Below are 10,078 nucleotides of genomic sequence, written 5' to 3'. Positions count from 1 at the left end.
ATGTGTTCCCCATCCTAAACCCTCCTCCCTCCTCCCTCCCCATACCATCCATCTGGGTCGTCCCAGTGCACTAGCCCCAAGCATCCAGTATCGTGCATCGAACCTGGACTGGCGACTCATTTCTTACATGATATTTTACATGTTTCAATGTCATTCTCCCAAATCTTCCCACCCTCTCCCTCTCCCACAGAGTCCATAAGACTGTTCTATACATCAGTGTCTCTTTTGCTGTCTCATACACTGGGTTATTGTTACCATCTTTCTAAATTCCATATATATGCGTTAGTATACTGTATTTATGTTTTTCCTTCTGGCTTACTTCACTCTGTATAATAGGCTCCAGTTTCATCCACCTCATTAGAACTGATTCAAATGTATCCTTTTTAATGGCTGAGTAATACTCCACTGTGTATATGTACCACAGCTTTCTTATCCATTCATCTGCTGATGGACAAGGAAGTAGAATTTCTACGCAAAAAATTCTATGCAATCTTTCTATGTGAATATCAGAAGAAGGTGAACATTTTGTTTGAGGTTATGGTTCTGGAAATTCAGAATTAAATATATTTCAGCTCACATTGGCCAAACATGCTATACCTGGCCTCAGCCTCCTGTATTTTAGTTGGCTCACTGGTGTCATTAAGGTCCTGGGATCCCTCTAGCCCCTCAACTACTTCATCCACCTCCTATGGCATGGCAAAAAGAAAAAAAAGGCTCTCTGGTACCATTAATATCCCTGTTGATTGCAGATCCTGTGATCTTGCTGGTGCCTTGACTTACTGCAGCTTCCTAAGTTCTTACCTAGGATTTGTTGGCATAAAGTTCAACCAGGAAAAGCAGAAAACAAAACCTGTTTTAATGTGTCTCTTGATATTTGGTTTTGTTTTTACATTTGCAAGAGCAAAACAGAGAAAATGAAGCAAAGGATACTTTTAAACATATATGGTTAACTGATTTAGAATTACTGATTCAAAGAGTGTCTGTAAAAATAAAATGTGACTTCCACTCCCAGCTTTAAGAGGAACAGTATCTGAACTTCCTCACCTGGCACTGGTAATTAGAAAGCTGAACAAAATACTGGGAACAACTGTTTTCAGATCCTGGACAGCAGGCCATGCAGGACTAAGTTCCTAGAGTGAAGATGGATGCACAAATCCATCTGAAAACTCCTGGCTGTCTGCCTTCAGGCAATTTCCATGTTGCAGGTACAGGGAGGGGAACCCAGATGCAGCCCAGCAAAGCCCTGATCTGAGAACACAAGTGAGCCAGGGAGGTGCAGAAGGTGATATGTGTGGGGCAGGGCATCTAAAAGAGAGCTACTCAGACAGAAAGAATGATTACAAGTGCCTAATGAGCCCATTGAGTCTCTGTCATCTGATCACATGCAGGTGAAATTTCCCAAGGCTGGGCAGGAACAACTTTTGAGGAAAGAATTATTACTGGAGAGCTGTGCATTGAGTGGGATCAGATGCCATGATCTTAGTTTTCTGAATGTTGAGCTTTAAGCCAACTTTTTCACTCTCCTCTTTCACTTTCATCAAGAGGCTCTTTAGTTCCTCTTTACTTTCTGCCATAACAGTGGTGTCATCTGCATATCCGAGGTTATCGATATTTCTCCTGGCAATCTTGATCCCAGCTTGTGCTTCTTCCAGCCCAGCGTTTCTCATGATGTACTCCGCATATAAGTTAAATAAGCAGGGTGACATACTCCTTTTCCTATTTGGAACCAGTCTGTTGTTCCATGTCCAGTTCTAACTGTTGCTTCCTACAGGTTTCTCAAGCGGCAGGTCAGGTGGTCTGGTATTCCCATCTCTTTCAGAATTTTCCACAGCTTGTTGTGATCCACACAGTCAAAGGCTTTGGCATAGTCAATAAAGCAGAAATAGATATTTTTCTGGAACTCTCTTGCTTTTTTGATGATCCAGTGGATGTTGGCAATTTGATCTCTGGTTCCTCTGCCTTTTCTAAAATCACCTTGGACATCAGGAAGTTCATGGTTCATGTATTGCTGAAGCCTGGCTTGGAGAATTTTGAGCATTACTTTACTAGCGTGTGAGATGAGTGCAATTGTGCAGTCGTTTGAGCATTCTTTGGCATTGCCTTTCTTTGGGATTGGAATGAACACTGACCTTTTCCATTCCTGTGGCCACTGCTGAGTTTTCCAAATTTTCTGACATATTGAGTGCAGCACTTTCACAGAATCATCTTTTAGGATTTGAAATAGCTCAACAAATAGATGGGGAAACAGTGGAAACAGTGGCTGACTTTATTTTGGGGGGCTCACAAATCACCGCAGATGGTGATTGCATCCATGAAATTGAAAGATGCTTACTCCTTGAAAGGAAAGTTATGACCAAACTAGACAGCATATTAAAAAGCAGAGACAGTACTTTGCCAACAAAAGTCCGTCTAGTCAAAGCTATGGTTTTTCCAGTAGTCATGTATGGATGTGAGAGTTGGACTATAAAGAAAACTTAGCAGAGAAGAATTGATGCTTTTGGACTGTGGTGTTGGAGAAGACTCTTGAGAGTCCCTTGGACAGCAAGGAGATCCAACCAGTCCATCCTAAAGGAGATCAGTCCTGGGTGTTCACTGGAAGGACTGATGCTGAAGCTGAAACTCCAATACTTTGGCCACTTGATGTGAAGAGCTGACTCATTGGAAAAGCCTCTGATGCTGGGAGGGATTGGGGGCAGGAAGACAAGGGGACGACAGAGGATGAGATGGTTGGATGGCATCACCGATTCAATGAACATGAGTTTGGGTGAACTCAGGGAGCCTGGTGCACTGCGGTTTATGGGGTTGCAAAGAGTTGGACACGACTGAGCAACTGAAATGAACTGAACTGAATGCATTGAATAATGTGCAACATTCATGTGAGGCGGAGAATCCTCACCAGCCAGAGTGAAGAAACCTCCTTGAATATATGGGGCATTCAACTGAGATGGAAAATGCATATATTAGAGCTGAAACTAAAAAAAAAAGAGAGAGAGAGAGATGAAACTAATCACAAGCCTTAAAATAAAGGGCACATAGAATTCTACTAACAAACCTTAGCAATAATCCTCAAACGTGTCTGTTATGAAGGTAATCATTTCCTACCAGGAAAAAGCAAAATTAACACTTTCAGGAATCATACAAAGAAAACAAGCCAAAAGATATTTCTATCACCCAGGAAACTTCAAGACACTTAGGGGTCCTGTGTCAGACAAGAGGTCCGAAGTATATTTCATATTACCTCATACCCACCCACAAAAATGAATATAAACCCCTTTATATACACTGCAAATATACGAGAATATTCAAGAAATTGACTACTTTCTGGAAAAATATGAATTCTCAAGACCAATATTTAAAGCAGCTGTAACAAAAGAAAAATAAGCAAGGAAGGCTATAAAATAAAATTTTTTTCAAGAATTACTTCTGAAAATCATGTGAAGGCTATGCAAGCAAAGAACAACTGACTACAAAAGCACCACATAATTTTAGAGAATCAAGAATAGACGAACAGAAGAAATCTGTATTTTGTGAACATAATTTAACCCTGATAGGAGTCGGACACAACTGAGTGACTTCACTTTCACTTTTCACTTGCGTGCATTGGAGAAGGAAATGGCAACCCTCTCCAGTGTTCCTGCCTGGAGAATCCCATGGATGGAGAAGCCTGGTGGGCTGCTGTCTATGGGGTCACACAGAGTTGAAGCAACTTAGCAGCAGCAGCAGCATGAGAACGTGACATAAGTGACATAAAACAAAACGACACACCAATTTTACCTACTATTCTTGGTCTCCTAATCCATTAAATGCTGATTAATGATATATGAATCATTGCAGAGAAATTCTCCATCTCTAAAAAAATTTAGGTTTCCTCACAATTTTTGTTCCTTTAAAGTAAGTCAAGCTGTACAGTCTAAGAAGTGCTTGCTCCAGAAGATGTGGAATATATATACAATGGAAAATTACTCAGTCATAAAATCAAATGAAATAATGCCATTTGCAGCAACATGGATGAACATGGTGATTTCACTTTAAGTGAAGTCAGACAGAAAGAGGCAAGCATCGTATGACATCACATATGTGGAATATTGAAGAATGATACAGATGAACTTATTTACAAAGCAGAGGTAGAGTCACAGACATAGAAAACACGCTTATGGTTACCTAAGAGGACACGGGGGTGTGGGGAGAGGTGAGTTAGGAGTTTGGGGTCAGTACGCACACACTGCTGTATGTACACCAGGTGACATAAGGAGCTGCTGTGTAGTGAGGGAGCTGTACTCAGTATCTTGTGACGACCTGTAACCAGAAAGAATCCGGAAGAATATATAGTGGCTCAGTCGTGTCCAAGTCTTTGGGACTCCAGGGTCTGTAGCCTGCCAGGCTCCTCTCAAAGGACGGGCCACAAGGAGCTGGACACAACAGAGGGACTAACCACACAACTCCTACTCTGCTCGTTCTTAGCCAACTTGGAGAAAGACATGACGCCTTATCAGTGCTGCAGTAAGTTTTGCTCTAAGATGCTTTCCCTGTAGGGAACAATTTGAACATATTCTGAATTTCAGTTGTGCTTGGAAGTAATTTTGCCGGGAGAAAGAGTTGGTGAAAGAAAGCACAGCTGACCCAGAGGAAACTAACCAGGCAGGAAAACACAAAACACCGCTTAACACACAATCAAACATTAAACTGATTGAGGACATCGTGGGAAGTGTCCTAGATCATTCTCCATTTGTCCACACTTAATTGAGTGTGCTCAGTTAAGACACTCTGTGTCTAGAGTGTACTGTCATTCTTGGCTAATTTAAAATATAGTGTATTAGTAGGAAATTGCAGGCATAATAAGGCAAACAGATCAGGAGATAACTGTCCTCGAAAAGAGAGTTGATGACTTACAGTTCCCAAGAGGAGGGACAGGCCACACCATTGGGCCACACGGGAAAGGACCGGACTTGTCCGCAGATTGAGGGAAGGGAATTAGGTACAGGAACCTTTACTGTGACTCCTCAGGAGGAACAGTGAGCTGGGTGTGCAGGCTGAGGACTGGCTGGTGCACGTGATGTTAGCGGCCATCCTCGGTGTCTGCCTCTGGGTGACAAGGGAAGGGGACAGTGGCTCGGAGCGCATTTTAATTGTCACCTCCTCAGAGACACATCCCCATGTGCATCTGTGGTGACAGCTCCCCCATGTCTCCTGCCCTTACCACCTTGGTCCTTCACGGCACCAGGGCTGGCCCTGTCTGCACCCGCTGGGGCTCATCACCCATCCGTCCTCTGTCCCGGGACTCCTTTCCTCCCCACCCTCCCACCGCCCCAGCTCCTCTCTTCCTGCTGTGCCGTGTCCCGCCCTTCACTCCATGGAGCTGACTCTTCTACAAGCTGTTCTGTTTATTCCTTGTCTCGCTCCACAGTGTCAGCTCTGTGGGAGCAGCAGAATCCTTTCTTTTTAAAGTGTGGTGGTTTTCTGTCTTACTCTCCTCTTGAATGTCAAGGACTGTGAGGTGTCGTGGCTGGGTCCCTGCCCCCAGCACAGGCCTGGCACAGAGCACATGCGCTCTCAGCATTTGGGAAGAACCAGCAGTGGTAAGCCTTGTTGCTGCCCCCCAGGGGACTGTTAAAAACAAGACAACAGCCCCAGAGGAGTTGCTTAGTTAGGAACCATGCTAGCAAAATAGACGACGTAAATGCAGTTTTGGCTCTTCCAGAAATGAAATCTTGAACCAGTCAGCCAGGAATCTTCTGATTATCACTAGTTAAGTCGTCTGCCTGAGAAAGCTTTCCAGCCTTTAATGGAAAGTAACCTCACAGTAACCACTTGGATTCTTTGCCCAGTACAACTTCCTTGTTTCTGATCCCTTATGCCTATAAAAGTTTTTTATTTTGTGCAACTCCTCAGAGTTTCTAACTGCTAAATTTGATGCTGCCTGATTCATAAATCTTTAAATAAAGGCACTAAGATTTTAAAATTTTACTCAGTTGAATTTTATTTTAATAGGGCATATAGCTTATTTTGGAGATGGCAATGGCACCCCACTCCAGTGCTATTGCCTGGAGAATCCCAAGGATGGGGGAGCCTGGTGCGCTGCCTTCTATGGCGTCGCACAGAGTTGGACACGACTGAAGTGACTTAGCAACAGCATAGCTTATTTTAAGATTATATTTGGCTTTTAAGAGATTGTTATAGATTCAATCGAGCTTACTGTGAACGATGTCAGATTCAGGATCTCCGAAGATGATTTAGCTTCAGGACCAAGGACCAGGATTGATCACTCAAGAGCGTTTGTGTAGCAGAGTTTTGAGACAGTGGAAAAAAGTCATAGAAAGCTTCTGACATGGACAGCAGAAGTGGGTGGAGAGTGCCCCCCTTGCTAGTGTTAGCAAGGGAGGTATATACTTTTTAAATTAGTTACTACAATAAATCAAAAGAATGTCTCAAGTTTGTGAAAGTTTTACCAGACCCACTCCCACAATTAGCATTTTAGGATAACAGGATTAGATTTTAACAGAAAGATCCTACGAGACCCATTCCCATAATATATATTCTAAGATGTCAGGATTAGTCAGAAGGTTTTCAGAAAGGAGAAACTGTCCTCAAGCAGGATACATTGTTCTTATATGATCCTTAGTACAGAGTTTAAGTGGCTCAGATGGTAAAGCATCTGCCTACAATGTGGGAGACCTGGGCTGCATCCCTGGGTTGGGAAGATCCCCTGGAGAAGGAAATGGCAATGCACTCCAGTACTCTTGCCTGGAAAATCCCATGGACAGAGGAGCCTGGTAGGCTACAGCCCATGGGGTTGCAAAGAGTCAGGCATGACCGAGCAAATTCACTTTCTTTCACAGAGTTTAAACTGAGTTGTGTAATCATCAGTTCTGGGCCTAAAGAAAGAAAGAAAACAAAACAAAAAAATGTTTTAAGTGACTAAGACTAAGGAATGTAGAGAAAAAAAGATGTTTGTCCTTTCCTCCTCCTTGAGAACTCCAGACCCTCTCTCCTTGGCTTCCCCCAGACTTCTTATCAACCTGCTTAGGAATTGACTCTCTCACTTTGAGCACCTCTTCAGCCTGTGAGCTCCATGAGAACATCAGGCCAGAAAGAGAAAAGACCTTGAGTAAATGTCATGATGACTGAATAGCTGTACAGATAAAATGACTACACAGAGTCCATGAGAAGGTTACATTCACTGAAGATTAGCTTTTTCTTCCTCCTCCCTCCCTCTTTCCAGAACAGAAGTTCAAGGGATATTATATCACCGTCACCTCATAAGGGACTCCAGTGGTCTGGGTGAGTTTTATCTTTTCTTTATTTTTACACTGGAAGACATTTCATGACTGTACCCCTCAAAACTGAGAAAATTACTACTTGAGGGGCAGGAACACTTCATGTTGTCTGAGTCAAAACAGAACACTACATGAACATAGGATATTGAGGAGGTGGCTGGGCCCCTGGGCAGCTGGAAGTAGGGAAACAAAGGCAGAGGGGTGCTGTTTCCACCTCCCTCCTCCCAACATGACACACTTGTCCCTCTTTGTACTTAATCAATCCGATCCTGATTATCTGGAGATTGACATGTCTGCTGGCAGATGGTGTGGTCTTAGGTCACAGCATTAAGGCCACCAGCCATCAGTTCTGAGCTGTTTGCCAGACCTAGGACAAGTCTTCAGCGTCTTAGATCTGCTGTTTTTATCCCTAAGCATTGACAGCGGTACTACCTGTGTGAGGGCCCAGAGGCAGAGGCATCGGCACTTGGGATTGGTCACTGAAAGGCTGCAGCCCTGTGAAGGCTGCCCCTAGAATCCCACCTGGAACACGAGTGGTACGTGCAATATCTGGATGAAGCAGTGAAGATGTCAGCGAGAGACACTCAGTTGGTGCCAGGACAGCATTGAATTAGAGCACTGGGCTTTTCTCCACTCACTTCCAGAGGGTCAGGCCCTATTGCCACTGGCCACATACCCTGAGTGATAACCATCTCTTGGGAACTCCAAGTCACAGCCTGATGGCTGGGCCTCCACAGGGCTGAAGGATGTGTCAGGAGCGGTTTGTCCACAGATGCTGGGCACCCCAGGGCTCTGACAGGGGCTGGTGAGGCTGGCATGGCAGGGCCCCACAGCACAGGGTATTGGGGTGCCTGGTCGGGGCTGCCATCATCTAGGGCCATGCCACCATGAAGGCACCTGTTAATTTCTGAGCTCAGAAGCTAAAGCAAGGTTGAACCTGATTAGTACTTGGTTGCAAGACCACCTGGAAAGACCAGGTGCTGTGGACTTTCCCACTTGTCTCTCCTTTCATCTCTCTCTCCCTTTGCTACCACCGCCCCCCCCTACCCCCACCCCCCAGCACAGTTGGGCTCTCCTTTGGCCACAGGGAGCTGCATCTATTGTTGAGTCTTGGCCTGGGTGGGTGCTGTTGGGAGTTCTGACAATGGGCAGCACAGTTGGGCTGGCATCCTCTGTGCTTGCTGGCCGCTGTGGGTTGGTGGGCAGGTTGAGTGCCTACAGGAAGGCAGTACTTTATGCCATGGAACTGTCTGCATAAAATGGTTCTCATGGTGACATTGGACCTCTGTGTATTTTCCACATTAAAAGAACTGTAGCATGTCTGTGTGTGTGTGTGTGTGTGCATGTGTTAAAGACTTAGGAAAATTCTGAAGCCAAACAAAAAATTGGATCACATGATAAAATATGAATAAGCTTCAAAAACATGACACTGTGTAAGAAACCGGACCTAAATGGCCACAGTTGTACAAACCCATGTGCTTGAAATACACCGAATAGGCAATTCCATGAGGATGAAAGAGTGAGGAATGTGGAATTAAAAGTGACTGATTAAGGAACACTAGGTGTCTTTGTAGGGAGATAAAATATAAAATATTCTGGGTTAGATAGTGATGATGGCTACACAACTATAGAGATAGGCAATCACTAAAACATAGTGCTCAAAGGAGAATTTTTTGGTATATGATATATATCTCAACTTAAAATGATTAACTTGATTTTTTTTCAAAAATAACAAAACCCACATATTATCCTCAGTGCTTTATTTGGTTCTCACTCTAAGTTCTGTAGACATAAACAAACATGCCTGTGTCTGTGTGTGCATGCTCAGTCGTGTTTGACTCGTTGTGACCCCACGGCCTGCAGATGGCCAGGCTCCTCTTTTCATGGAATTTTCCAGGCAAGAATACTGGAGCGGTGGCTGTTTCCTACTCCAGGATATTTTCCCGATCCTTCACTGTTTCTTCAGAATTTGTCTCCAGAGCAAGGAGTCAGCCACCACCACTCGCCTAGGCTGAGACTCAGGGCACACAGAGGAGTGGGACGCGCTCTGGTGGGAAAGAGGGAAAGCATGTCCTACTCAGAACGTGTAATGTGGGGAAGCCGGAGGCAGGCTGGGAGGAAGAGGGCCGTCCCAGGTGACTGCTTAGATGACAGATTTGGTTTCCCCCAATTGGTACTAAATTGAAAGGAAGGAAAATAAGAAAGGTGGCAGTCACCCACCACGCACTGAATCCTGGAGCCCATTGCTGCAGGGGCTGGGGTCTGGCTTTCCAGGTCGGCTGTTGCAGGGCAGGGCCTCATGGCTGGAAGGAGAGGTTCCCCAACTTCCCAGTGTGTTAAGAAAGTTCTTCATTTCAATATCCTTCTCTGGTCGTCTTCAATTGGATACTCTGTGGATAAACTTGAAACTGTTTCTTAAATTAACTGCAAACAAAGGTAATAAAAACATTATTGTTGAGTTACAATGATAATGGTGATTTTCACTATAATTAATTTCGAGATTTCTCATTGAATACCTACATTACAGTTCATATATTAACAAGAATCAGGCCATGTGGTCGACCTCGCCACAGTAGCCACCAATCTGTCGGCTTTGTGATCCTCACACAGATGTATCCGCGTCTCATACCCGGGAAACACAGCGCCTCCACACAGACACCATCCTTTCCACTTCTGAGCCCGAGGAGAATAGAAGGGACGCCGGGCGCCCCTCGTATAGATGCAGCCCGACCCGCAGGAAACCCATCTGCGGAGTCCTGAGCACGTCACCGGGAACCGAGGCCGCCTGGGAGCAGCCTCAGCGC

At 44.7% G+C, this 10,078-nt stretch overlaps 1 long non-coding RNA gene across 3 annotated transcripts in view; it reads right to left on the bottom strand.

The window, feature by feature from the left end:
- Window positions 1-836: 836 nt before the first annotated feature.
- Window positions 837-10,078, bottom strand: part of LOC147342678 (uncharacterized) — a 40,446-nt gene continuing 31,204 nt past the window's right edge. The window contains exons 2-3 of one of the 3 annotated variants that reach the window (XR_015157074.1): window positions 9,495-9,698; window positions 837-2,676 (exon numbers count right to left, since the gene is read on the bottom strand). This is a non-coding gene — a long non-coding RNA (uncharacterized LOC147342678). Of the gene's footprint in view, window positions 2,677-5,951; window positions 6,873-9,019; window positions 9,322-9,494; window positions 9,699-10,078 lie in introns of those variants that run through there. The other 2 variants (XR_015157073.1, XR_015157072.1) reach the window with 2 other exon arrangements.

The sequence above is a fragment of the Bos grunniens genome, chromosome 28 (assembly GCF_055505025.1).
Source record: "Bos grunniens cultivar Pamir isolate PY7600 chromosome 28, Bosgru_T2T1.0, whole genome shotgun sequence".
Lineage (NCBI taxonomy): Eukaryota > Metazoa > Chordata > Mammalia > Artiodactyla > Bovidae > Bos > Bos grunniens.
The sequence above is the reverse complement of the archived record's forward strand: the minus strand, read 5'-3'. Positions and strand labels throughout refer to the sequence as shown.